At 66.6% G+C, this 25,199-nt stretch overlaps 1 protein-coding gene across 2 annotated transcripts in view; it reads left to right on the plus strand.

Moving 5' to 3' along the window:
- Positions 1-2,343: 2,343 nt before the first annotated feature.
- The window catches only part of ZBTB7B (zinc finger and BTB domain containing 7B), a 36,767-nt gene continuing 13,911 nt past the window's right edge, over positions 2,344-25,199 (plus strand). The window contains exon 1 of one of the 2 annotated variants that reach the window (XM_050930097.1): positions 2,344-2,505. The gene's annotated coding sequence lies outside the window, so the exon portion shown is untranslated. Of the gene's footprint in view, positions 2,506-10,866; positions 11,028-25,199 lie in introns of those variants that run through there. The other variant, XM_050930096.1, reaches the window with a different exon arrangement.

Consider the following 25,199-nt stretch of genomic DNA (forward strand, 5'->3'; position numbering starts at 1 on the left):
GCCTCAGAGCTTGGGCTCTGGGGTGGGGGCACAGAGGCTGGTCCGTGCATAGAGGGAGGCACAGAGAGTGGTGGGGAGAGGCTGGGGCAGATCAGAGCTGGCAGAAGGAGCCAGCAGGGCTGAGGATGGAGCAGGGGCCAGGTGGCAAGCAGCAGCCAAAGCCCCCGTGTTAGAGGGCTCCGGGGCTGGCAGGGGAGTTATCCTGACTGGCAGGGTGTCCTGCATGCAGCAGACAGCACCAGGCCCAGCCTGGCAGGGCAGAGGGGCCCTGCTGGAGCTGGGACGGGCCGGCACTGGTGCTGCGTGAGGAGTTCTGTGTTCTTCTAGCCACATGCCCGGCCCATCGCTGTTATTTATAACTCCAATAAACGGTGCCACCGAATCGCTGCTGCCAGGTGTTGTCCCTGCGCCGGCCCCACCTCCTGTGCCCAGTGGGTGGGGAGCTGCAGCGCTGCCCGGGGAGCTGGGGAGCTCGATTATCACTGTGGCAGCTGGCGAAGGGCCAGCCCCCCAGTGCTGGGTGCTAGAGGTATCGCTCCATCACAGCTAGGTCTGGGCGTGAGGCAGGGAGGGACCCCAGCCTGGGAGCACATGGTCTCCCTTAGCTTAGAATCATGGCTGAAGGGTGGGGGCCTTCCTGCCATGGCTCTGATATGCACCTCCCCACCCCAAACACCGGGCACCTCCACATCACAGCCCATGGCCCCAGAGCAGGTTCACTGGGCAGACCAGCCAGATGTGTCACACGCATGTCCATGCACCCCTCACAGGCTAGCATGCACACACATGGGCACACACATCCCTGCACACGCAAACACACACCGCTGTTCACATGCCGGTACATACACCTCTACACCCCCCATCCCTGCACATGTGCACACACACACATGCACTCCTGTGTGCACACACGTACATACACCCCTGTGCACACACACGCACCCCTGCGTGCACACACCTGCATGCACACACACACTCCTGCACACATGCACATACACACGTACATAACCCCTGCACACATGCGCACACAATTACCCCTGCACACACATGCACACACACATACCCCCTGCACACATATGCACGTACATATCCCCTGCACACACACACACGTGTACATGTACATACCCCTACACACACACACCCCTGAACACACACACACATACATACCCCTGCACACACACACGCACCCCTGTACGAACACACGCACACACACGTACATACCCCCTGCACACACACACCCCTGCACACACACACACACGTACATACCCCCTGCACACACACACACACCTGTACACACACACGCACACACACGTACATACCCCTGCACACACACACACACCCCTGCACACACACACACACGTACATACCCCCCTGCACACACACACACACCCCTGCACACACACACACACACAAACATACGTACATACCCCCTGCACACACACACACCCCTGTACACACACACGCACACACACGTACATACCCCCTGCACACACACACACCCCTGCACACACACACACACACACACACAAACATACGTACATACCCCCTGCACACACACACACACCCCTGCACACACACACACAAACATACGTACATACCCCCTGCACACACACACACACCCCTGCACACACACACACACGTACATACCCCCCTGCACACACGCACACACACGTACATACCCCCTGCACACACACACACACCCCTGCACAGACACACACACGTACATACCCCCTGCACACACACATAGACCCCTGCACACACACACACACACACACGTACATACTCCCTGCACACACACCCCTGCGCGTGCGCACACACACACACCTGTACACACACACACGCACACACACGTACATACCCCCTGCACACACACACACACCCCTGCACACACACACACACGTACATACCCCCCTGCACACACACATAGACCCCTGCACACACACACACACACGTACATACTCCCTGCACACACACCCCTGCGCGTGCGCACACACACCCCCCTGTACACACACACGCACACACACGTACATACCCCCTGCACACACACACACCCCTGCACACACACACACACACACAAACATACATACATACCCCCTGCACACACACACACACCCCTGCACACACACACACACACACAAACATACGTACATACCCCCTGCACACACACACACACACACACACACTTACATACTCCCTGCACACACACCCCTGCGCGCGCGCACACACACGTGCTGCCCATGCCGACTCCTTTGCACTCCGGCTCCGAGGCGCCTCTCCCCGGTCGGTGCCCAGCAGCGCCCTCTGCAGGCCAGAAGAAGCCAATGCCGCCCGCAGCTGTCGGCAATGACCGCCCGGTCCTTCCTGCCACGCTGCCCGGCTGGGCAGAGATGGGATCAGAGGCTCCCTGGCCTCAGGCTGGCCCCACTGCCGTCAGGCGTCCTCATCCCTGCTGTGCTGCCCAGCGCCCTGGGAGGGCTGTGTCCTGGGGGGGGCGGAAGGTGAGTGCCCGTCGATGCCCCTGCCCTGCTCAGGGCCCCTGGGCCAAGTGGGGCCGAGGCACCTGCAAAGCAACTTCCCAGCTCTCTCATGCTGGGAGCGTTGGGGCTGAGCCATGCCACTGCCCCAGGGTCTGCGATAGGGGGCACGGCCCAGACCAGGGCTGAGCTGGGGGTGCCAGCTGCACATGGGCGGTTCGGGGGCTCTGGCTGACAGGCTGGCCCATGGCAGCAGCGACGGGGATGGGCCGAGCCCCCGTGTGACACAGCCACAGCCCCCACACCCCAAAATAGACCAGTGGCTAAAAATAGCACCGTGCACCCCCAACCGGGGAAGGGGTTGGTGTCTGCCAGCCTGCACTGGGGCAAGGGAGGGGCGCCGGTGGGCTGTGTGGTTTGGTGTCTGGTTCCTAGAACACTAGGGGCTGCGGGCTCAGCAAGCCCTGGGGGGGCTATGGGGGAGAGACTCTTTCCTATAAACAGGCGCCAATCCAGCCCACGGTGCTTGCAGAGAAGCCGCCCGACTTAGAGAAAACTGGGGGAGGGGGAGAGAGAGCGAGGGAATGGGGAAGCGAGGGAGGAGGAGTGCCGCCTTGCCAGCTGCAAGCACTTCCCCTTGCTACCCACTGGACCCAGGGCGTGTTGGGGGGGGTGCCTGCACAGTGCCCAGGCCTGACTCCCAGTAGCCAGCGAGGGGCTTAGCTGGCACCATGTGCAGCGGGGAGGCCAGGGCAAAAGGGAGGCCAGATGCTGTCCATGGCCTCTTGCTCTGCAGAGGAATCTCTTTGTCCAGTGCTGGGCTCCCACCCCCGTGGGCTCTGGCAGCTGAACTGGGCGGCCCAGTAGCACTTGGTGCTGCCCTAGGCGGAAGTGGGAGGCTGTGGGCCTGGCCTGGGCGGGCACAGAGAGCTGGGGGCTCCTGCCCCTCCTGCCGGTTCCTCCTTAGAATCATTTCCCCTGCAGCATCTATAAATAGCTGGCGACGCCGGGGCCTGCGGTGGGTTTGATTTCGGCTCTTGGCGGCCTCAGGGGGTTTGTGACACGAAGCACTGGGCGCCTTTCATCCCCCGAGCTGCCTCTGAAGTGGTCAGGGTGCAGGAAGGCTCGGAAGCTCCCCCCACCTGTATGATGCCCCCAGGAGCTGGGCTGGGACGTGGATGTCTCTGCAGGGCAGGGTCTGCACCTCTGCATCCCATTTCCCAGAGTGCAGTGCCCCCCACCCAGCACACAGGGCCCAACAATGGTGCCCAGCCCTCAGCAGGCCCAGGCCAGGCCTGCCTGGCATTGCCCAGCATTGCCCAGAGCCTGGCACTTTCAGCCTGTGGTGGCCCTGATTCCAGGATCCTCCCAGGGACCGAGTCTGCCAGACACATCCTGGACCCCCAGCTCCCCCCACACCTCCCCGGGGTGCAGCTGCATGGCCCCTGAAAGTGAAAGTGGGAGGGACCGTGGGAGGCTGGTTTCAGGCAGGTGGGTGGCTGGGCTGGCTACAAGTCAGCACCAAAGAGGGGATTTTCTTTGGATTTCCCCCTCACTCGCTTCATCCGTCCCCACGCATCCCCAGCTCCTCAGCAGCCCCCTCCCCCATTGCCTGCTCAGGCCAAGGGAGACCCAGCAGCCAGGCTGGGCCAGGCAGGCCATTCCCTGGAGGTACCACAGCTTTCGCCTGGCCCCTGGGTGGCTCCTGAGCCAGCTCCCTCTGCCCCCCAGCCCGCATGTGGGTTATTGTAAGCAGTGTGCGAGGGCTTTGCTGAGCAAGGGGGAAAGGGATGGAAAGATGGATGGAGGGAGCAGCAGGTGGACCAAAGCTGCTCCTCTCTCTCTCTCTCTCTCTGGTGATGCAGAGGACTTGCCCCGGTGGGGTGGAAGGGATGGGGGGGGGCAGCCAGGGCTAGGCACCTCAGGGCCATCGCCCCAGAGGACAGGTTTGCAACCCTCCCCCACCCCACTGGGGACACACGGGGGGCCCCAAGGGCTGAACCCTCTTGTTGGGTCAGCAGCCAGGTATGTGCAGGGTAATTGCCCCAGCAGGAGGGATGACCCAGCCCTGGATCTGAGCCCACTGGAATGGACTCTGGGGGCAGTGATCCGGCAGGAGGGGAGAGCCGGAGCTGGATCCCTGCCCCCGGAATGGACTTGCCTCCTGCCAGTGAGCTAATGTCTGTACAGAGCCCCTGTTTGGTTTGGTGTCTGGGCAGTGGGGGCCTGGCCCAGGGCCATGTCTGAATCAGGCCGCCAGGGAGCCCCTCCTTGGAGCAGCAGGTGGGGGCAGGGGCAGGTGGGGTGAGCTGAGGTGAGCAAGGAGCCAGGAACATTTTGATTCTTTCCCTCCTGGGCGCTGGTTGTGGCCAAACAGGTTGTGCCTGTGACCCCACCTGAGTCACCTGCACAGGTGGGGGGAGCTGCTGCTCAGGGAGCCTGCCCCACCCTGGCCTGCCCTGCCCTCCTGCCTGCTCTGAGTGCCCCCATTGCCTTGGGTCCTTCCTGGCACTCTCCCAGGTGGGCACAGGGAAGGGAGGCTGGTGATGTGTGGATACCCCTCTCCCATCACCTCAGAGTCCCCCGGAGAAAGCAGGGCCTGGGCTATTTTAGGGGCTATGCCTCTGTTCACATCACCACCTCTATGCAGCGAGCTGGGGCTGGGGGACATCATCTAAGGCCACCCAGCGACTCTGGCAGACAAGGTTAGAACCCTGGAGTCCTGGATCCCAGCCCCTCTGTTCTAACCCCCTAGGCCCCACTCCCCTCAAAGAGCCAGGGACAGACTCTAGGAGTCCTGGCTCCCAATCCTGTGTTCTGACCCAAATCCATCTTCTCTCAGCGCCTCAGCCTGCATGCTGGGTTCTCTTTTGGCTGGGTAGTTATGCCCAGGTGCAGGTGAGACATTTGGACATTTTTTGCCAGAAGCGGGGAATGGGCGCCAGGGGATGGATCACTTGCTGATTCCCTGTTCTGTTTGTTCACTCCCTCTGGGGCACCTGGCACTGGCTGCTGTCGGCAGAGGACACTGGGCTAGATGGACTTTGGTCTGACCCAGTAGGACCGTTCTTATGTTCTGACAAGCAGGGCCCAGGGCGTGGGGCTGCGAGTGAGCGAACCGGTTTTCCTGCTGGCTGACACTGATGTTGCCCGAGAACAGCCAGTCAGGTGGGGGCGGTGGGGAGGGAAAGCGTCCCCCGTTCTGGCTGTGTCAGTGCCTCAGTGCTTCGCCTGGTCTGTTTACAGAGCACATGGAGCGATGGGTCTATGTGGGGATGGCTGGAGGGAGGGACAGAGGAATGTGTGTGGGGATGTTTGGATGGAGGGACAGGCAGACGGACGGAGGGATAAACAGCAGAACACAGTGGGATGAACATAAGGATCTGTGTGGGGATGGACGGAGGGAGGAGTGGACGGACAGAGGGATCTGTGTGGGGATGGACAGAAGGAGGGAGGGATGGACAGATGGAGAGAGAGCCAGCTGGACAGAGGGCCAGCCAGGGCAGGGCGCCAGGGAACAGGCCTTCTCCCTGCTCTAGGGTTGCCAATTTTAGTTCAACGTGTTCCTGGAGGTTCCATCAGGTGACATAATCTTTAATTCCTGGAGACTCCAGGCCAGTCCTGGAGGGTTGGCAAGCCTGCCCTGGCCAGGGCAGGGAGCCGGGCCAGCTCCCGCCGCAGCACTTTGCAGTCACGGGCTAGCGATAGCTGCGTCTCGGCCGGGCCTTTGGGGGTGTCCAGTCCTGGGGCTCCCCTGCCAGGCCGGGACCCCTCCACCGGAGAGAGCCGGCCAGGGACGGGTCATCCTTTCCAGCTGCAGCCTCCGTCCCACCCCAGCGCTCTGACTCACCTTCCTCCCCGCCCGCCGCTCCCGCCCCTCCCGGGCAGGGACCCTGCCAGCGCTGCGACACCCCCCCCATCCCGGGCAGCGCCCCCCGCCCGCGCTGCGAGCCTCCCATCCCGGGCAGGACCCACCCCCACCAGCGCGGCGAGCCCCCCATCCCGGGCAGGGCCCCCCGCCTGCGCTGCGAGCCCCCCACATCCCTGGCAGGGTCCACCCCCACCAGCGCGGCGAGCCCCCCCATCCCGGGCAGGGCCCCCCGCCCGCGCGGCGAGCCCCCTCATCCCGGGCAGGGACCCCCGCCCGCGCTGCGAGCCCCCCCGCCATCCCGGACAGCCCCCTCCCAGCTGTGCGAGCCCCCCACATCCGGAGCACGCCCTGTCCCCCGTGTTGCGAGCACCCCCCATTCCGGGCAGCCCCCCCCCACCGCTAGCGCTGCGAGCCCCCCAAGGGAGCGGTGCAGCTTTAAGGGCCCTATTAGCCGGGGGGGGACGGGGACCCGAGCCGCTGCTGCTGCAAACACTGTCATTCCCTCCACCCCCCCGCCCCGCCAGCTCCTCCCTCCTCCCCCCGCCCCTGAGGGGTGTGTTCTGGGGGGCCCGAAGGGCAGCACCCCCCACCAATGAGAGGCTGGGAACCCACCCCCCATCCAATGAGCTGGGCGGGGGCGGGCGCTTCCTGGTAGCCGGCTAAGGAGGGCGAGGGGGAGATGCTGAGCGGCTGGGGCCAGGTGGAGGGGAGGGGTCGGGAGGGGAGTGGGGGGGCCCGGCCGGCGGAGGGGCCGGGCTGCGGCGAGGCGAGGCGGGGGAGGCCGCTGGAGGTAGGACAGGTGGGGGGCGGGGCTGGGCGGGCCAGGTGAGCGAGGTGGGGACCGCGGGGGGCGGGACGGGACGGGACAGGTGAGTGAGGTGGGGAGAGCGCAGGGGCGGGCAGAGCGAGGGGCCCCTGGAGTCCGGCCCCCAGCGGAGCGCACGGACCCCGCCTGCCGCACCTGAGCCGAGCGGAGACCGGTGAGTCCTGCGCTTGGAGCTGCCTGGAGCCCCCGGGCGGGCATTGCTGGGGGGGGCCGGCTGTCCCGCGCCCCATTAGCGCCCCCTTGGTGGGCTGGCTCCTGTCACTCCCCCGCCCCCTGCCCCAGCTCGGGTCTCTCCCTGGACCCCGCCAGGTGCGTCGTGGTCCCTTGAGCGGAGCCCCCGTCACCCCTGGGACGGGAGCAGGCCTGCTTGGTGGCTCAGGTCTGGGGTTATAAATAACCCTCCTTAGGCTGGTAGGTGAGTGGCAGGACGGGTGTGCCCGGCCCGGCCTGGCCCAGGGGATCGGAGACACCGGCTCCCTAGATCTGCGCTGCCTGGGCCCCGGCTAGCCCGGCTGGTGCCCCTTGGGGCTGTTGGCAGCTCCCTGCGGAGAGCCAGCTCGGTCTCCGGCTGGGTAAAGGGCTGCCCGGGGCTCGGGCCCCACCGGGCACAGCACCCCTGGCGCGCTGGGGGCGGGAATGGAAACCCTGAGTGCACCCTTTGGGAGCGGCAAGTTACGGCGAATGTGGACACGTCGCCAGGCCGCTGGCTCTGGCTGTGCTGGAAGCTGTGGGTGGGCAGGGTGCCAGGCGGGAGGAGAGGAGAAGGGTGGGGAGGATTACTCGTCGCATCCCCTGCGCTGGCCGCGTCTGGGTGGGGGAGTCTGATTCTTACTGGGCTAAACTGGCAGGGGTGGGGAGGGGAACCGTGGTTCCTGCCGTGGTTCGCTGTGTCTGGAGAGGGCTGTCGCTGGGCTAGAAACTCAGTATGGCTAGAGCTAAGCAGACCCCCCCCCCAATACAATCGAGGGGGTGGCCTGCTCAGGCATTGGGGCTCTTCCCGGCCGAGCTCCCCCCACCCCATGGCTGGGCAGGCCCCAGTGGGAGGACAGTGTGATCTGGGCCTTTCTAGGTCCTATTTACCTCTGCCTGGCTTGTGACCCAACAGTAACAAACCTGGTGAGCGCTCACCCCCCACCTCCGCATCCCGCTGGGGACAGGGCCCCTTGCCCTCTGGTGCCCTGGCCGCTCTGATGCCCAGTGGTGGCCCAAGGGAGCAGCCCCCCCGTTGGCCGGCAGAGCAGGGAGGAACTGGGTGTCACCATCATCTATCCTGCAGCAGTCGCTGACTAATGCTTGTGGCCACTTGAACTAGGCCCTGCACTTAACCGAAGACCCTCCCCCCCAGCCATCGCTTAGCACGTGTGATCTGCTTTGTTTGTGTAGGGCCTACAGTAAATGGAGGGGGGCTGTTCTGGCTGTCCCTTGGCGAGGGACCGTTCTGTGGAAATGTCACGTGTCCCTGAATGGAAGGGGGTCTTGCTGGGAAGGGATAATCCACCCCTCCCTGCCCTCATTAATGCTTATGTATCCCAGGATGACAGTGTGTGTCTGGCACGGGAGTTCTTGGGGCATCTGGGTCAGACTCTGCTCTGGGGGCCACCTGCCGGGAATCTGGTGCTCCATCACTCTCACCTTGCTTGGAGGCTGCTGGACTCTGCCCTGAGTGTGCCCAGCCCATGGCAGCTGTTCCCACCCGAGCTGGCCGCCCCTGGTCACGGTGTTTACCCAGGGGGTGGGGTGCGTATTTACCCTCCCAACTCTGTCTGGGCCGCAGTGGGATGACGAGCAGCTGCTGTCTCAGGGCTGAGACTCCCCTTGACCTGCTGGGATCTACCTTCCCAGGACAGCTCCTGCTGGGCCAGAGTCCAGGGGCTGTTCTCACGGCTACTGCCTGGGACTCCTGGGTTCTCTCCTGGCTCTTGGAGGGGAATTGGGTCTAGTGGTTAGAGTGCAGGGGGCTGGGGGACTCTTGGGTTCTACTTCTAGCTTCTGACACTGCGGCTTTGGGTGGCGAGTCTCTGCCTTCCTTTGTGCCTCAGTTTTCCCCTCCTTAATAGGGAATCAACTCCTGCTGAGAGTGGGGCAGGCTGCTGCACTCTGGCGCCTCTGGGTTCTGCCTGCTTGCCGTCCAGGGACGTACCTATCAGCTGTTCCCGCGTGCGGCACCCTGCGGGGCCCCTCACTTGGCTGGCATCCTTTGGGCACAGAGCTGTGGAAAGGGAGGGGGCCTTGCAGGTCTCTCTGGAGGCCTGGATGGCAGTGTGTGAGGAGGGCGCGGGCACGCTGGGGAAGCGTCAGCAGGTTGGAAGGGAGGGGCTGTGCTCTGTAGGGCCTTGAAAGGCAGGACAAGGAGCTTGAGCTTGGTGTGGGGGAGAAGGCAGCGCTAGAGGGCCCCGGGGGTTGGAGGAGGCTGGGCAGGAGGGCTCGGGGTAGGTGGGCTGTGTCTGCAGCCAAAGCTTGACTGGGCCACAAGCGTCCCTGGAGGAGGCGCCACTGGCTGTGCGGGACGTGTGGGGTGGAGGGTGACTTGTGGGGTGGGTGAGGCGTGAGCAATGGGAGTCAGGCCGGCAGGCAGTGCCGCTTTTCCTCCTGGCTGGTGTGTTCCTGGGAGTTCAGTGGCAGTGGCCTTGCTGTGCCAGCAGCACCCTACGGAGGCTCTGAGATCCGGAGGGTATTTAGGGGGAGGGAGGAGTCCCAGCTGCATCACACAGGGTGCTGAGCAATGGGGCTTGGAGCTGTTCCCTGAGACCCAGGGAGTGCAGCTGGGCCCCAGCTCCTCCCAACACCCCCTGAATCCATGTCCCCTGGCTGGGGCACCTCTGGGTCCCAGGGTGCATGGAGGGCCCCGTGTGCTGGTGCCCTGGGCACCCTCCCCAGCTCAGGCCTCTGAGGGGTGCAGCAGGAGGGGGTCAGTGGGCCAGAGTGGCCCAGCCTGGTCCGGCCTGGGGACGCTGAAGCTCGGAGCAGCAGGGGCTGCTGCCATGCCCAGCCGAGGAACCTCTTCCCCAGCAGGAGGGGGTGGATGATGAAACCACCGAGAAATTGCTACTGATAGCGTGCTGGAGCCCCGGGAGCCCACGCCGTACCTTGGGACCTGCCGCAGTAACCTTGGCGTGCTGGGGAAGGGGGGGTCCAGCTTTGGGGAGGTGGAGTTCCAGGAGTCACGTGTCGGGGCGGGGGCAGATTTGAGTCTGGATGTGATGGAAGACTCCTTCGTGCTCCCCCGTGGGGGGCAGGGTGAGCCCCATTGGGCCGAGGGGGCAGCATGCTGTGTCCCTGGCTGCAGCGAGAAGGGGCACCCTGGAGGTGGGGCGCCCACACGGGACTCTGGAGTCAGGAGCTGGGCTCTGACATCCTGCAGATGGTGGGTCTCAGCCTGGGCCTGGGGATCTTGGGGATTGCTCCCTGCTGCGGGGGGCCAGGCTGAGACTCAGCCAGCAGGAGATGCCTGGTGCCCGGTGCCCATTCAGGGAGCCCCCAGAGAACCGCTCCGTCCACCCCCACCATGCCAGCTCCCCCAAGGCTGGTGACCTTCAGCTCCTGCGGGGAGGCGCTGAGCCACTCATGGAGTCCGTGCCCTGCCCATGTGCATTCTTGGCACCTTCTGGAGCTGCTGGGCCTTGGAGCCCCACGTCCCCAGGGAGCAGCCGGCATGACTTGGCCGGGTTCCCATGGTGGGGGGGACCAGGCTGCAGGAGGGAAAATGAAAGCAGGTGATGCGGAAGGAGAAGTAGGTCAGGCGAGCTCTGGCCTCTCCCAGCAGGCAGGCTCAGGGTGTGCGTGCACTGCTGCTGCCGGCTTGTCCCCGCTGCTCCAGCCTGGGCCCCGATGGGCAGCACCTGGCAAGCCTGGTGAGTACGTCTTTGTGCACTGCCCCCTCTGGGTGGGGCCCTGATACCCAGGGCCATCCCCTCTCCTTCTGGGCACTGTCTCCTCCCAGCCTGCAGCCCAGGCACTGATGTCAGGCTGAGCTCATCGGTGGTGGGGGGCCCTGGCTGTCCCAGGGGGCCCGGTGGGGGGTGCTAGCTCTGCTCCCCAGCTGGCTGCCCTGGGCTCTTGCTCCAATCCTCCCCCACTCCATGGTCCCCCGGAGGGTCAGGTGTGGGGGATCTTATTCAGTCTGACCCTGAGCCACTTTCCGTGTGTCCTGGCTGATCGCTGTGGGGGAGCAGGGCCTGACCCCAAGGGAGCTCCTGAATCCAGGCACTGCTGGCCTAGTGTGCAGTCACTCTGTGCTCCACCCCTGGGTGTCCTCCCCCAACCCCGAGCCTGGTCAGGCCCCTCCGCTCCGTGTACAGCTGCTTGGTTCTGCTGGGTGGGAGAAGAGGCTTTGCCCAGGGAAGGAAGTAGCATGAAGGAAGGTGCCTTGCTGGGCTTCCCCATCTCCAGGGTTGGGGGTTACCCAGTGTTGGGGAGACCTGCCCTGTCACAGCTGGGTGAGAGGGAGCTGGCAAAGGACCCTGGTGCTGGGAGACAGAGCATTGGGGCCTGGGAGCCCCTGCTGGCAAGGGGGAACAGAGCCTGGGGACATCCTGCTGCTCAGCACCTGTCCAGGCTGTCCTGTGGCCCGATGACCCCCTGGTGCCCAGGGGGTGGGGGGCAGCAAGGACATTAGTCCTCTCTTAATGAGTAATAATTAACCCTGCACATGCTGTGCTGTTTGGTGGGGCCTGAGTGAGAGAGGTAGATGGGAAGGGGGTTTAGCAGGAGAAGTGTGTGGGACTGCAGAGGAAATGAGTCTCCCACCCTGGGCGGCATGGCTCAACAGGGGGCGCTGTGCTGCAGGGAGCAGGTGGGGGCTCAGCAGGGGGCGCTCTCCCCCGGCAGTGCTTTCCCCAGCGCAGGGCTGGGGGGCGCTGGGCTGCAGGGAGCAGGTGGGGGCTCAGCAGGGGGCGCTCTCCCCCGGCAGTGCTTTCCCCAGTGCAGGGCTGGGGGGCGCTGGGCTGCAGGGAGCGGGTGGGGGCTCAGCAGGGGGCGCTCTCCCCCGGCAGTGCTTTCCCCAGTGCAGGGCTGGGGGGCGCTGGGCTGCAGGGAGCGGGTGGGGGCTCAGCAGGGGGCGCTCTCCCCCGGCAGTGCTTTCCCCAGTGCAGGGCTGGGGGGCGCTGGGCTGCAGGGAGCGGGTGGGGGCTCAGCAGGGGGCGCTCTCCCCCGGCAGTGCTTTCCCCAGTGCAGGGCTGGGGGGCGCTGGGCTGCAGGGAGCGGGTGGGGGCTCAGCAGGGGGCGCTCTCCCCCGGCAGTGCTTTCCCCAGTGCAGGGCTGGGGGGCGCTGGGCTGCAGGGAGCGGGTGGGGGCTCAGCAGGGGGCGCTCTCCCCCGGCAGTGCTTTCCCCAGTGCAGGGCTGGGGGGCGCTGGGCTGCAGGGAGCGGGTGGGGGCTCAGCAGGGGGCGCTCTCCCCCGGCAGTGCTTTCCCCAGTGCAGGGCTGGGGGGCGCTGGGCTGCAGGGAGCGGGTGGGGGCTCAGCAGGGGGCGCTCTCCCCCGGCAGTGCTTTCCCCAGTGCAGGGCTGGGGGGCGCTGGGCTGCAGGGAGCGGGTGGGGGCTCAGCAGGGGGCGCTCTCCCCCATCAGGGCTGGCCCCAGTGCAGGGCTGGGGGGCGCTGGGTTGCAGGGAGTGGGTGGGAGCTCACAGGGGGCGCTCTCCCCTGGCAGTGCTGGCCCCAGTGCAGGGCTGGGGGGCGCTGGGCTGCAGGGAGCGGGTGGGGGCTCAGCAGGGGGCGCTCTCCCCCGGCAGTGCTTTCCCCAGCGCAGGGCTGGGGGGCGCTGGGCTGCAGGGAGCGGGTGGGGGCTCAGCAGGGGGCGCTCTCCCCCGGCAGTGCTTTCCCCAGTGCAGGGCTGGGGGGCGCTGGGCTGCAGGGAGCGGGTGGGGGCTCAGCAGGGGGCGCTCTCCCCCGGCAGTGCTTTCCCCAGTGCAGGGCTGGGGGGCGCTGGGCTGCAGGGAGCGGGTGGGGGCTCAGCAGGGGGCGCTCTCCCCCATCAAGGCTGGCCCCAGTGCAGGGCTGGGGGGCGCTGGGTTGCAGGGAGTGGGTGGGAGCTCACAGGGGGCGCTCTCCCCTGGCAGTGCTTTCCCCAGTGCAGGGCTGGGGGGCGCTGGGCTGCAGGGAGTGGGTGGGGGCTCAGCAGGGGGCGCTCTCCCCTGGCAGTGCTTTCCCCAGTGCAGGGCTGGGGGGCGCTGGGCTGCAGGAAGCGGGTGGGGGCTCAGCAGGGGGCGCTCTCCCCTGGCAGTGCTGGCCCCAGTGCAGGGCTGGGGGCCACTGGGCTGCAGGGAGTGAGTGGGGGCTCAGCAGGGGGCATTCTCCCTGGCAGTCAGTGCTGGCCCCATGCCCGGGGGCAGCACTAGGGTGTAGTTGCCCCTTGTGACACTTGCCCCAGTGCAGAACGGCTGCTGCATCCCGCCCCAGGGCTGTGGGGAGCGGTTCCCAAGCCCCATGGTTGGGGGGCCAGCACGGCCTGCCCCAGCGTGGCAGCCGGCGCTGCGTGGGCCGTGGGAGTGTTGAGCCGGGCGGGGTGGGGCTGGGATCTTGGCAGTGGCCTAGTTCTGAGCTCTATTCCAGGCTGTGGGGATTAGCACCGCCCACCCCGGCTGGCGGGGATCAGCGCTGGCCTGGCCGCTGGGCTCAGGTGCATCTCGGTGGCCTCAGCAGCTGCCTTGGGGGCGGAAGCTGGGCTGTTTTGTTTTGTTTTGGGGTGGGGGCACACTAGGGGCCAATCTGGGCTCCAAGCAGCCGCTGTCCTTACGGGGCAGCTCTGGCTTGGTCTGGTCGCAGTGCTGAGCCCAGCGCCCCTGCTGTCTGTAGCTCTGGCCTTGTTGGAGTGAGGCTGGGAACCCTGCTGCCCTGCACCCCCTTATGGGGACTGATACGCGAGGTGACGCCAGGGGGGCTGGTGGGCCGGCCTCCCCCATGAGCTGCAGCGTGGAGCTGACTGGGGATTCATCTTGCACCCGATGCTGCGCTCGTTCCAGGGTGTTGGCACTTGGAGGGAGGAGGGGGTTCTTGCTTGCAGCTCCTAGATGGGGGGAGGGGGTTGTGATCCCCAGTCCTGTGCTCTGGCCATTCAGCAGAGCTGCCTCCCTCCCGCTACAGGGTGGGCTGCTCTCTGGGTCTCGGTGCTGGGCCAGTGGGGCCTCCTGGTCTGAGATCTGACCCAGCTCATTGCACTGATCCTGGTGCCAGGCTGAGAGCTGGCCCTGCTCTTCCTCCTCCCACAGCAAGGGCTAGCCGGCCTCCAGCCAGCTCCCATGGCTGCTTGCACTCATCTGGGTGGGGAAGCTGCTGAGGGGAACGTGGAGGGAAGCGGGAACTGAATACAGCAGGGGGGTCCTGTCCCCCACCCCAAGGCTGCAGGGCTGGGGGTGCAGAGACCAGGGACTGAGCCCCGGGGAGGAATTAACCCACCAGTCCGGGGCTAGGTGCGGAGGCAGTGGCTAAATGCAGCAGCAGCGCAAGGGCAGAGCCGGAGGGGCCACACGGAGCTGGCCTCTTCTGCGTCTCCTGCTTTGCAGCTCTCGGGCTCTATAGCAGAGGCTCCCACGAGGCGGGAGCCCTGTCCGTGCCTTGAGCTGGGCTGGGGGGAGGGATCTGTAGGGGTTCCTTGGCACACTGGCCCGAGCGCCTGGGTGGGAGGCAGCTGGTGGCTGAGCGGGTCTCCCTCAAGGCCTCGGGGGTGGGGGAAGGGCCTGGTGCTGAGGCTCCTGGGTTGTCCCAGGCAGGGCAGGCTAAGCTGGTCCCCCTCCTGTGGGGGGTGGGGTGGAGGTCGGTGCCTTGAGTTCATCTCCCTTTGGTTTGGGGTTTTTTGCTGTTTAATATTTCCTTCCTGTTCCCCCATCGACTGCGTTTCAGCAACTCCTTCCTTCCGTGGCTCCTGCCTCCCACGCGGCCCTGCCCCCCCATGCCAGCTGCCCCCCAGAGCCCTCGCTGGGCTGCGGGCCTTGCCCTGTGGAACCCCTCTCCTTGCAGGGGTCTCCCCCTCACACGGTGCTCCCCTAGCAGCCACAGCCTGATACAGGGATGTTCCCCCCCATGACCCTGCACACCTGCTTGGCACGCTGCTCCCCAGCCACCCACAAGGGGTCTGTGCCCTTGGTTTGGGCCCCCTGGGGCTGGGAACCCTCTGGTGCAGCTCATGGAGCCTACAAATCCCAGCATGCAATGCTGCCTGGGGCATCTGGCAGCTTTCTGGGGCCTGCAGTCCCTTGGGGGTGGGGGTGGGGGTCAGGGCTGCTTATCTGGGTGCCCCAGTGGTTCTCAATGGGATTGGGAGTAGAGGGTCCTGCAGGGGAGCTGTGTGTGGGGGTTGGGGCAGGCAGGGGTGCTGTCCTGTGCTGGGGCAGGGGGAGTGGGTTGGAGGAGCCATGCTGCCCTGCTTGTCTGCGTCTGGCAGTGACACTGGTGGGGCCAGAGGTGTGGGGGGTGCACAGCCCTAGCTGGCATCCTGAGCCCAATTCCTTGGTGGATAACAGGGATGGACCCTCCTCCCTGGAGTTGGCTGGGCGAGCTTTCCCCAGCGCCTGGGCTGGCCCTTGCCCATTGGCCCCCTTCCTTGGGCTCTTGTAGGACCCTGGAGCTGGGCATGGAGGAACTGTTGGGGGGGGGGGGGGGGGGATGAACCTGCTGTCAGGGCCTGCTCCTTGGGGTACTGGGAGTTGTAGGTGCCCAGGCCTGCTAGGCTGGCTGGGTCAGGGACTCTGCTGACATCGGCCTTGGGCATCCGTCCACCATAGGAGCTGTAACCCGCCTGAGTGGGGGATTTGGGGCAGATGCGGAGCTCGCACCCTGAGGCTGCCAGGCATGCTGGGCGCAGAGCTGTGGCGGGTGCTGAGGGTGCATGAGGGGCAGCTGTGGAGCAAGAATCTGTCTGAGCCCCTTGCAGTCAGGGTCTTGGCTGAGGCTGGCATGGGGAGAAGGGGAGGTCTTAGCTGAGGCTGGCATGGGGAGAAGGGGGGGATCCAGGCTGAGGCTGGCATGGGGGGTTGGGGGGGCCCGGGCTGAGGCTGGCATGGGGGGCTAGGGGGAGGCCCGGGCTGAGGCTGGCACGAGGAGAAGGGGGTGGTCTCGGCTGAGGCTGGCACGGGAAGAACGGGGGGGTCTGGGCTGAGGCTGGCACCGGGGGGTAGAGGGGGTCCGGGCTGAGGCTGAGGCTGGCACGGGAAGAAGGGGGGGGTCCGGGCTGAGGCTGGCATGGGGAGAAGGGGGGGTCCGGGCTGAGGCTGGCACGGGGGGGTGGAGGGGGTCTCGGCTGAGGCTGGCATGAGGAGAAGGGGGGGTCCAGGCTGAGGCTGGCACGGGTGGGTGGAGAGGGTCTCGGCTGAGGCTGGCACGGGGAGAAGGGGGGGGGGGTCCAGGCTGAGGCTGGCACGGGTGGGTGGAGAGGGTCCGGGCTGAGGCTGGCATGAGGAGAAGGAGGGGGTCCGGGCTGAGGCTGGCACGGGGAGAAGGGGGGGGTCCGGGCTGAGGCTGGCATGGGAAGAAGGGGGGGGTCTCGTCTGAGGCTGAGTCTGGCACGAGGAGAAGGGGGGGTCTGGGCTGAGGCTGAGGCTGGCACGGGAAGAAGGGGGGGGTCCGGGCTGAGGCTGGCACGGGGAGAAGGGGGGGGTCTCATCTGAGGCTGAGTCTGGCACGAGGAGAAGGGGGGGTCCGGGCTGAGGCTGGCACAGGGGGTGGAGGGGCTCTCGGCTGAGGCTGGCATGAGGAGAAGGGGGGGGTCCAGGCTGAGGCTGGCACGGGTGGGTGGAGAGGGTCTCGGCTGAGGCTGGCACGGGGAGAAGGGGGGGGTCCAGGCTGAGGCTGGCATGGGAAGAAGGGGGGGGTCTCGTCTGAGGCTGAGTCTGGCACGAGGAGAAGGGGGGGGTCTCGTCTGAGGCTGAGTCTGGCACGAGGAGAAGGGGGGGTCCGGGCTGAGGCTGGCACGGGGAGAAGGGGGCGGGTCTCGTCTGAGGCTGAGTCTGGCACGAGGAGAAGGGGGGGTCCGGGCTGAGGCTGGCACGGGGAGGTGGAGGGGGTCTCGGCTGAGGCTGGCATGAGGAGAAGGCGGGGTCCAGGCTGAGGCTGGCACGGGGGGGTGGAGGGGGTCTCGGCTGAGGCTGGCATGAGGAGAAGGCGGGGTCCAGGCTGAGGCTGGCATGGGGGGGTGGAGGGGGTCTCGGCTGAGGCTGGCATGAGGAGAAGGGGGGGGTCCAGGCTGAGGCTGGCACGGGGCAGCTGTCCCAGCAGCATCACCTCCGAGGGGGCCCTTGGCCTGGCTCTGAGCTTGTAGCGGGGGGCGCCTGATAGTTGGTTTTCTGGAGGCCATCTGGCTTTGGCCTGGCTGGTGGGTGCCACTGGCTCCTGGAGCCCCCGCGAAGACCCATCCCTGACAGGGACAGGGAGCAGTTTGTGGTTTGCTCTGGTGACTGAAAGCAGGAGGTTGCAACACCCCTGGGGGGCGGGGGTTGGACGACCCGGTGACTCACTTGCCACCAGCGGGATCCTTCTGACTCAGGGCTGCGTGCGACTCCTGTGCCCATGCCCCTCCCTGCCCGCCTCGCCCACCTTATCTCCTGCCCTTAGCACCTGGCGCACCTGGGCTGGGGGGGCTGGCTCCGCTGCAGCCGTTCCCCTCCTTTATGGGGGCAAAGGGCAGGCAGGGAGGGCTGGCAGGCAGGTGCCTCATGCCCTTCCTCTCGGAGCTGTGCCCACCAGGGCGCCCAGAGCCAGCCTCTGCTGCCCCAGACTGGCTGCTCCACTCCTGGCTGGCGGTTGGGGCCTGGCACTCCCCACAGTAGGGGCCTGGGCCCGCGGCTGCTCTGACTGAGCCTGCGAGGCCCTGGGCGGGGCCAGGGGCAGGATGCTGCTCTCTGCCCCAAGGTGGGGGGCTTGGTGCCAGGCAGGCTGGGCGGCACCAGTAATGATCTGACTGTCGGCTGTGCTCTGTGAGATGGCTGCAGCCAAAAGCCGGAACCCTGTGGTCTGGTGTGGTGGGGAGTTCAGTCCTGGCACCCCCCCAAATACCTTAAGGGGGCCTGATGCTCGTTGACTCCAGCAGGGGCACAGAGCAGCTCTGGGACCCAGCCACTTTAAACCCTTCACAGAAGGAGACCCGAGTCAAGGCTGCTTCTGTAGATGTTTCCTGGCTGCGTCCCACCGGGCTCGGGTTCAGCACCTGCCTGCTGGGGTGTGCCCGGGGTCATGTGGTGTGGGGTTTGGTGTGGCGTGGGGGGCAGTGCCATGGCCCCAGCTGCCCGTTCTGTTGCCGGGCAGAGCAGCAGGGCGATTGTTTTCTGTATTTGTGCTCGGCATGTTCCTGGCACTGGTGGGTAACGACTCGCTGCCATGGAGGAGGTCTTGATTGCATCTCCACCCCCCTTCCCTGGGGGACTGGGTGCCATTGAGTGCCATGGGTTGCTGCTCCCTTCCCCCCTTTCTGGCTGCCAGGGGCCCCCAGTGCTGCTGGGCAGGGGACTGGTGTGGTGTGAGCATGGACTCGGCGGGCAGGGTGGGGGCTCTGGGGTTGGGAAACCGGCACTGGTCAATGGCCCCTCTCACCACCCCACCCCTCTGGCATGGCTTGTCTCTCTGAGAGCCCCCGGTGCTGGAGCCGCCGGGCGGGAGGGCCTGACCGGGATGGGGACTGCGGCTGCCGGGGCAGGAGGTCCCCGCTGCTGCTGCTCTCCTAGGTCCAGCGCGTTTCATCGAGTGCCCAGCCCTGCTCCTGCGACCTGCCATAGCCCCTAGGGACACGGTGGCTGCCCCAGGAGCGCTCTCCCGTGCTGCCCTTGTGGCTGGCAGGGCTGCGGCTGCCCAGGGTGAGTGCCCAGTGCGTGCTGTGGGTGGGGTGCAGGCTGTGACAGGTGTGTTGTGAGAAGCCGCAGCTCTGCTAGGATTGCCAACCCTACAGGGTTGTCCTGGAGTCTCTGGGAACTGAAGATTGTGTCATGTGATGAAACCTCCCGGAACCTGTCCAATCAAAGCTGGCACCATAGGCTCTGCCCAGGGGATTGGAGCACCCAGCGCACTGGCAGGGGCAGTGCCAACAGTGTGTGGGTGCAGATCAGTGGGGGGAGCTGACCCCCACCAGCTCAGGAGCGTCACCCCTGGTGCACAGGAGGAGGAAGGGGTGAAGCTGAGCAAAGGGGGGGCCTGGCTCCGACGCTGGCTCAGCTGCTCAGGGCAGGAACAGCCTGTGAGATATGACGTGCTCACAGCATCTGCCTTGTGCCCTGCCTGGGATCTCATCCACTTGCTGGCTACGCGGCTTGCCCAACGCTGCCAGGAGCCCATCTCGCTCCCTGCCCTACGTGGCGGTGCCCTGCCCAGGTGCTGGTGGGAGCTTGCTGAGCACCCGGGAATGCTGGTCATCCTGAATGCAGCCTCAAGGGGCGCATGCTGGAGCCCCCCATGGCCTAGATGCTTTCCAGCACCTTCCTGCTGTGCATGTGGGAGCTGGGAGCCTGCAGGCAGACACTGGTTGTCTGCTTCCCCCCCCCCCACCGCCCTGGGGCACTGGGGGCAGCCAAGCTGCCAGCCCCAGTTGTTCTCTGGCATGTGGGGCCAGGCGTGTCAGGCCAGGTCTTTCTGGGGTGGCTCCTGGGGCTGGCCGGCCGGGCACGTCGCGGCACGCAGCGCAGCGCAGTCTGGCTCTGGTGCTGATGCAGCCCTGCTCCCTGGGACAAGCCCAGGTTGGGAGCCGATAGAGCAGAGCAGGCAGCCGCTGAGGCTCCCTGCGGGGCTGGGCAGCACACCCCACCCCGGGACTCCCGGGGGGCTGTGCTGGCCAGGGTGTCAGGGCTGCAACTTAGCTGGCAAGCGGAGCATTATCCCACAGGCAGCAGGGCCCCCGCTCAGATGGCTGGGGCAGGGGGCCTGGCGGAACCCCACCCCCATGGCTGGGCTGGGGGCAGCCCTGAGCCCCCTTCCCCATGCGATTGGCCTCTGCATCCCCTGTTCCCCTCCCCACCGGGGCTGGTATGTGGGGAGGGGGTTCCCCCGGCTGTGCCTCACCCCAGGCGCTCTGACGCGTTGGCCTGGCGTGCTGGGAATTTCCTCTCTTTCGGGGCGGGGGGGCCCCCGGCGCCATGGCCAGCTACCAAAGGGTTAATGCTGTGTGTGTTCTGGGGAGCGGGGCTGGGAGGTGCGTGACCCGGGGTGTGGGCGTCGACTCCTTTTGAGGTGGGGTGGGAGGTGAAGTATGAGCGGGGAGTGGGGCCAGGTTCACACGGAGCCTGGGCGCCCTGCCGAGAGCCAGCCGCGCGGGCACGCAGCCGAAGGTGAGGGGCCCTGGGCCTGGGGCATGCGCTGGCACCCTTGGCGGGGAGTGGGCCTGGCAGCACTCGCGGAGTGAGCGGTGCCAGCGTCTGGCTGTGCCCTGGCCATGCCTGCTCTGCAGGCGCCAGGCGGTGCTGGGATTGTCTGGGGGGCGCTCCCCTGGGAGCTCTGTCCCCCAGTGGCTGTGGGGCAGGGAGGCTCTGGGGGCCTGCATGTTGTGGGAAGGGGATGCAGACATCTTAGCCCCTTGCTGGTATGGCAGGTACCCCTTCCCGGGGGAGGCACGGGGGCGGGAGGTCCTGTGCCTTGGCTTCCTCCCGGCGGGTCTGAGCCTCGCGATCCTGAACAGCCTCGGTCTGCGCCCACCTGCCCGGAGGGAAGGGCTGGGGGAGCCAAGGCCCCAAGAGAGGCGGGACTGGCTTGGGGTCCCAGCGACAGGCCGTGGTGGGGCTGCGAACGGGAGCCAGGTGTCCCCAGGTCTCAGCCCGGTGGCCTGGTGTTGGCCCGCTGTGTAGGGTGCTGGGTTCAGGTGGGGGCTGGGTGTGCTAGTGGCAATAACTCCTGGCTGCCCAGCTGTCCCGTGGCTGCCGGCTCTAAGGGTCCCCAAAGGCTGGAGTGGGACTGAGCCAGTGAGCTGGAACCATCTGCACAAGGTGGGGAGTCCCTCAGTGCTTGGGACCCAGCTAAACTAGGGCTGTCCTGTGGCAGGGGATAGGCCTGGAGGAGATGGGGTTGGAACAGCCCTGGGGGCGTGGAGGGGGAACACAGGCCCAGAGGATTGGGGGTGCAGGCCCTAGGGGAGCTGGGGATGCGCTGACCCTGTGGGGGGTTTAGGCCTGGGGGAGATGGGGTTGGGACAGCCCTGCCTGGGGGGGAACACAGGGCCAGGGGGTTGGGGATGCAGGCCCTGGGGGAGCTGGGCGCAGGCTGGCCCTATTGTCTGGGGCGGGAGGGTTTGCAGGCCCTGGAGCAGCTGGGGGCAGGCTGGCTTAGGGGGAGCCAGAGACAGATTGGCCCTGTGGGGGGACGTGTGCAGGCCCTGGGGGAGTCGGGTGCAGGGCCACCTAGTCTCTCAGTTGGGCACCATGGAGCAGAGCCGAGGCCCTGGGTGTTATGGTGGGGTTGGTGCTGGATCTGAGGGGGGTGGATGCCCCCTGCTTGTGGAGCTGCCCCTCATCTAGGAGCCTCCTGATGCCCTGGCTCTGCCTGGGTGACGGGTGGCTGGAGGCACCGGGAGGGTGAGCGTCAGTCCTGGCTCGACCTGGTCTGCTCGCTGGCCCTGGTGCCCTTGGGGGCCCGTCACCCTAGGCACTGCCTGAGCCCTGCATTTGGGGGTGGGCTGGGGTTTAAGATGCATTGGGGGCTTTGCCGCCCGGCCTCCCCTGCAGCCTGCTACACAGCAGGCATGGCCGTGGGGGCGACGGGGCCCCCCCTTCCTTGGTACTGGGCCTGGGATGGGATTGCTCTGGCATCTGGCGCAGCCTGTGAGCGGTGGGGGTAGGGGGTTGCCCTGGCTCCTTGGGGCAATGGCTGGGTATCTGTAGGGAGCACATATCCCTGTCCTTCCCCCCCCCACCCCAGGCCTGTTAGAGGAGCAGGGAAAGGCGTGAATTCTGCCCAGTAACACCACTGGCAACAGTGTCTTGGGGGGGGTGGTCCATGGTCCCGTTGCTGTGCCCTGTGGGGGGAGGGGGTCCGTGGTCGTGTTGCTGTGCCGTGTGTGTGTGTGTGACCTGTGGTCCCGTCGCTGTGGCCTGGGTGTGTGTGTGTGTGTGGGGGGTTCCGTGGTCCTGTTGCTGTGCCCTGTGAGGGGAAAGGGGTCCATGGTCGTGTGTGTGTGTGTGTGTGTGTGTGTGTGTGTGGCCCGTGGTCCCGTCGCTGTGCCCTGTGTGTGTGGGGCCCATGGTTCTGTTGCTGCGCCCTGTGAGTGTGTGTGTGTGTGTGGGGGGGTCTGTGGTCCTGTCGCTGTGACGTGTGTGTGCGTCCATGGTCGTGTCGCTGTACCCTGTGTGTGTGTGTGTTGGGGGGGTCCGTGGTCCTGTCACCGTGACCTGTGTGTGTGTGGGTTCCGTGATCCTGTCGCTGTGCCCTATGTGTGTATGGGGGGTGGGTCCACGGTCCCATCACTGTGCCATGTGTGTGTGTGGGTATCTGTGGTCCCATTGCTGTGCCGTGTGTGTGTGGGGTCCATGGTCGTGTCGCTGTGCCGTGTGTGTGTGTGGGGGGGGTCCATGGTTGTGTCGCTGTGCTGTGTGTGTGTGTGGGGGGGTGTCTGTGGTCCCATTGCTGTGCCATGTGTGTGTGGGGTCCATGGTCGTGTCGCTGTGCCGTGTGTGTGTGTGTGTGGGGTCCATGGTTGTGTCGCTGTGCTGTGTGTGTGTGTGTGGGGGTGTCTGTGGTCCCATTGCTGTGCCGTGTATGTGTGGGGTCCATGGTCTTGTCACTGTGCCATGTGTGTGTGGGTGTCTGTGGTCCCATTGCTGTGCCGTGTGTGTGTGGGGTCCATGGTCGTGTCGCTGTGCCTTGTGTGTGTGTGTGTGGGGTCCATGGTTGTGTCGCTGTGCTGTGTGTGTGTGTGGGAGGGTGTCTGTGGTCCCATTGCTGTGCCGTGTATGTGTGGGGTCCATGGTCTTGTCACTGTGCCCGGTGGGTGGGTGTCCATGGTCCCATTGCTGTGCCCTATGTGTGTGTGGGGGGCTGTGGTCCCTTTGCTGTGCCACCTTTGCTGTGCCCTGTGGGGGGGGCATGGTCCCGTCGCTGTGCCCTGTGTGTGTGGGGGGGGTCCGTGGTCCCGTTGCTGTGCCCTATGTGTGTGGGGGGGGCCGGGGTCCCGTCGCTGTGCCCTCTGTGTGTGTGTGTGGGGTGGGGGCCGTGGTCCCGTCGCTGTGCCCTATGTGTGTGTGTGGGGGGGCGTGGTCCCGTCGCTGTGCCCTGTGTGTGTGTGGGGGGGGGCCGTGGTCCCGTCGCTGTGCCCTGTGTGTGTGTGTGTGGGGGGCCGTGGTCCCGTCGCTGTGCCCTGTGTGTGTGGGGGGGGGGCCGTGGTCCCGTCGCTGTGCCCTGTGTGTGTGTGGGGGGCATGATCCCGTCGCTGTGCCCTGTGTGTGTATGGGGGGGGGCCGTGGTCCCGTCGCTGTGCCCTGTGTGTGTGTGGGGGGGGTCGTGGTCCCGTCGCTGTGCCCTGTGTGTGTGTGGGGGGGCCGTGGTCCCGTCGCTGTGCCCTGTGTGTGTGTGTGGGGGGGCCGTGGTCCCGTCGCTGTGCCCTGTGTGTGTGTGGGGGGGGGGGCCGTGATCCTGTCGCTGTGCCCTGTGTGTGTGTGTGGGGGGTCATGATCCCGTCGCTGTGCCCTGTGTGTGTGTGGGGTGGGGGCCGTGGTCCTGTCGCTGTGCCCTGTGTGTGGGGAGGGGGCGTGGTCCCGTCGCTGTGCCGTGTGTGTGGGGGGGGGCCGTGGTCCTGTCACTGTGCCCTGTGTGTGTGGGGCGTGGTCTCGTCGCTTTGGCCTGTGTGTGTGTGTGTGGGGGGGGGGCTGTGGTCTCATTGCTGTGCCCTGTGTGTGTGGGGGGGGGGGCCGTGGTCCCGTCGCTGTACCCTGTGTGTGTGTGGGGGGGGGGCGTGGTCCCGTCGCTGTGCCCTGTGTGTGTGTGGGGGGGGGGGCGTGGTCTCGTCGCTGTGCCCTGTGTGTGGGGGGGGCCGTGATCCCGTCGCTGTGCCCTGTGTGTGGGGGGGGGCCGTGATCCCGTCGCTGTGCCCTGTGTGTGGGGGGGGCCGTGATCCCGTCGCTGTGCCCTGTGTGTGTGGGGTGGGGGCCGTGATCCCGTCGCTGTGCCCTGTGTGTGTGTGTGGGGGGGCGTGGTCCCGTCGCTGTGCCCTGTGTGTGTGGGGGGGGGCCGTGGTCCCGTCACTGTACCCTGTGTGTGGGGAGGGGACGTGGTCCCGTCGCTGCGCCCTGTGTGTGTGGGCGGGGGGCCGTGGTTCCATCGCTGTGGCCTCTGTGTGTTTGTGGGGGGCCGTGGTCCCGTCGCTGTGCCCTGTGTGTGTGTGGGGGGGGCCGTGATCCCGTCGCTGTGCCCTGTGTGGGGGGGGGGGCCGTGGTCCCATCGCTGTGCCCTGTGTGTGTGTGGGGGGCGTGGTCTCGTCGCTTTACCCTGTGTGTGTGTGTGGGGTGGCCTGTGGTCTCGTCGCTGTGCCCTGTGTGTGTGTGGGGGGGGCGTGGTCCCGTCGCTGTGCCCTGTGTGTGTGTGTGGGGGACATGGTCCCGTCGCTGTGCCCTGTGTGTGTGTGGGGGGGGCCGTGGTCTTGTCGCTGTGCCCTTTGTGTGTGTGTGGGGGGCCGTGATCCCGTCGCTGTGCCCTGTGTGTGTGGGGGGGGGCCGTGATCCCGTCGCTGTGCCCTGTGTGTGTGTGGGGGGGCCGTGATCCCGTCGCTGTGCCCTGTGTGGGGGGGGGGGGCCGTGATCCCGTCGCTGTGCCCTGTGTGGGGGGGGGGGGCCGTGATCCCGTCGCTGTGCCCTGTGTGGGGGGGGGGGGGCCGTGATCCCGTCGCTGTGCCCTGTGTGTGGGAGGGGAGGGCCGTGGTCCCGTCGCTGTGCCCTGTGTGTGTGGGGAGGGAGCGTGGTCCCGTCGCTGTGCCCTGTGTGTGTGTGGGTGGCCGTGGTCCCGTCGCTGTGCCCTGTGTGGGGGGGGGCCGTGGTCCCGTCGCTGTGCCCTGTGTGTGGGGAGGGGACGTGGTCCCGTCGCTGTGCCCTGTGTGTGTGTGGGTGGCCGTGGTCCCGTCGCTGTGCCCTGTGTGTGGGGGGGGC

This window comes from Gopherus flavomarginatus, chromosome 20, assembly GCF_025201925.1.
Source record: "Gopherus flavomarginatus isolate rGopFla2 chromosome 20, rGopFla2.mat.asm, whole genome shotgun sequence".
In the NCBI taxonomy this organism is placed as follows: domain Eukaryota; kingdom Metazoa; phylum Chordata; order Testudines; family Testudinidae; genus Gopherus; species Gopherus flavomarginatus.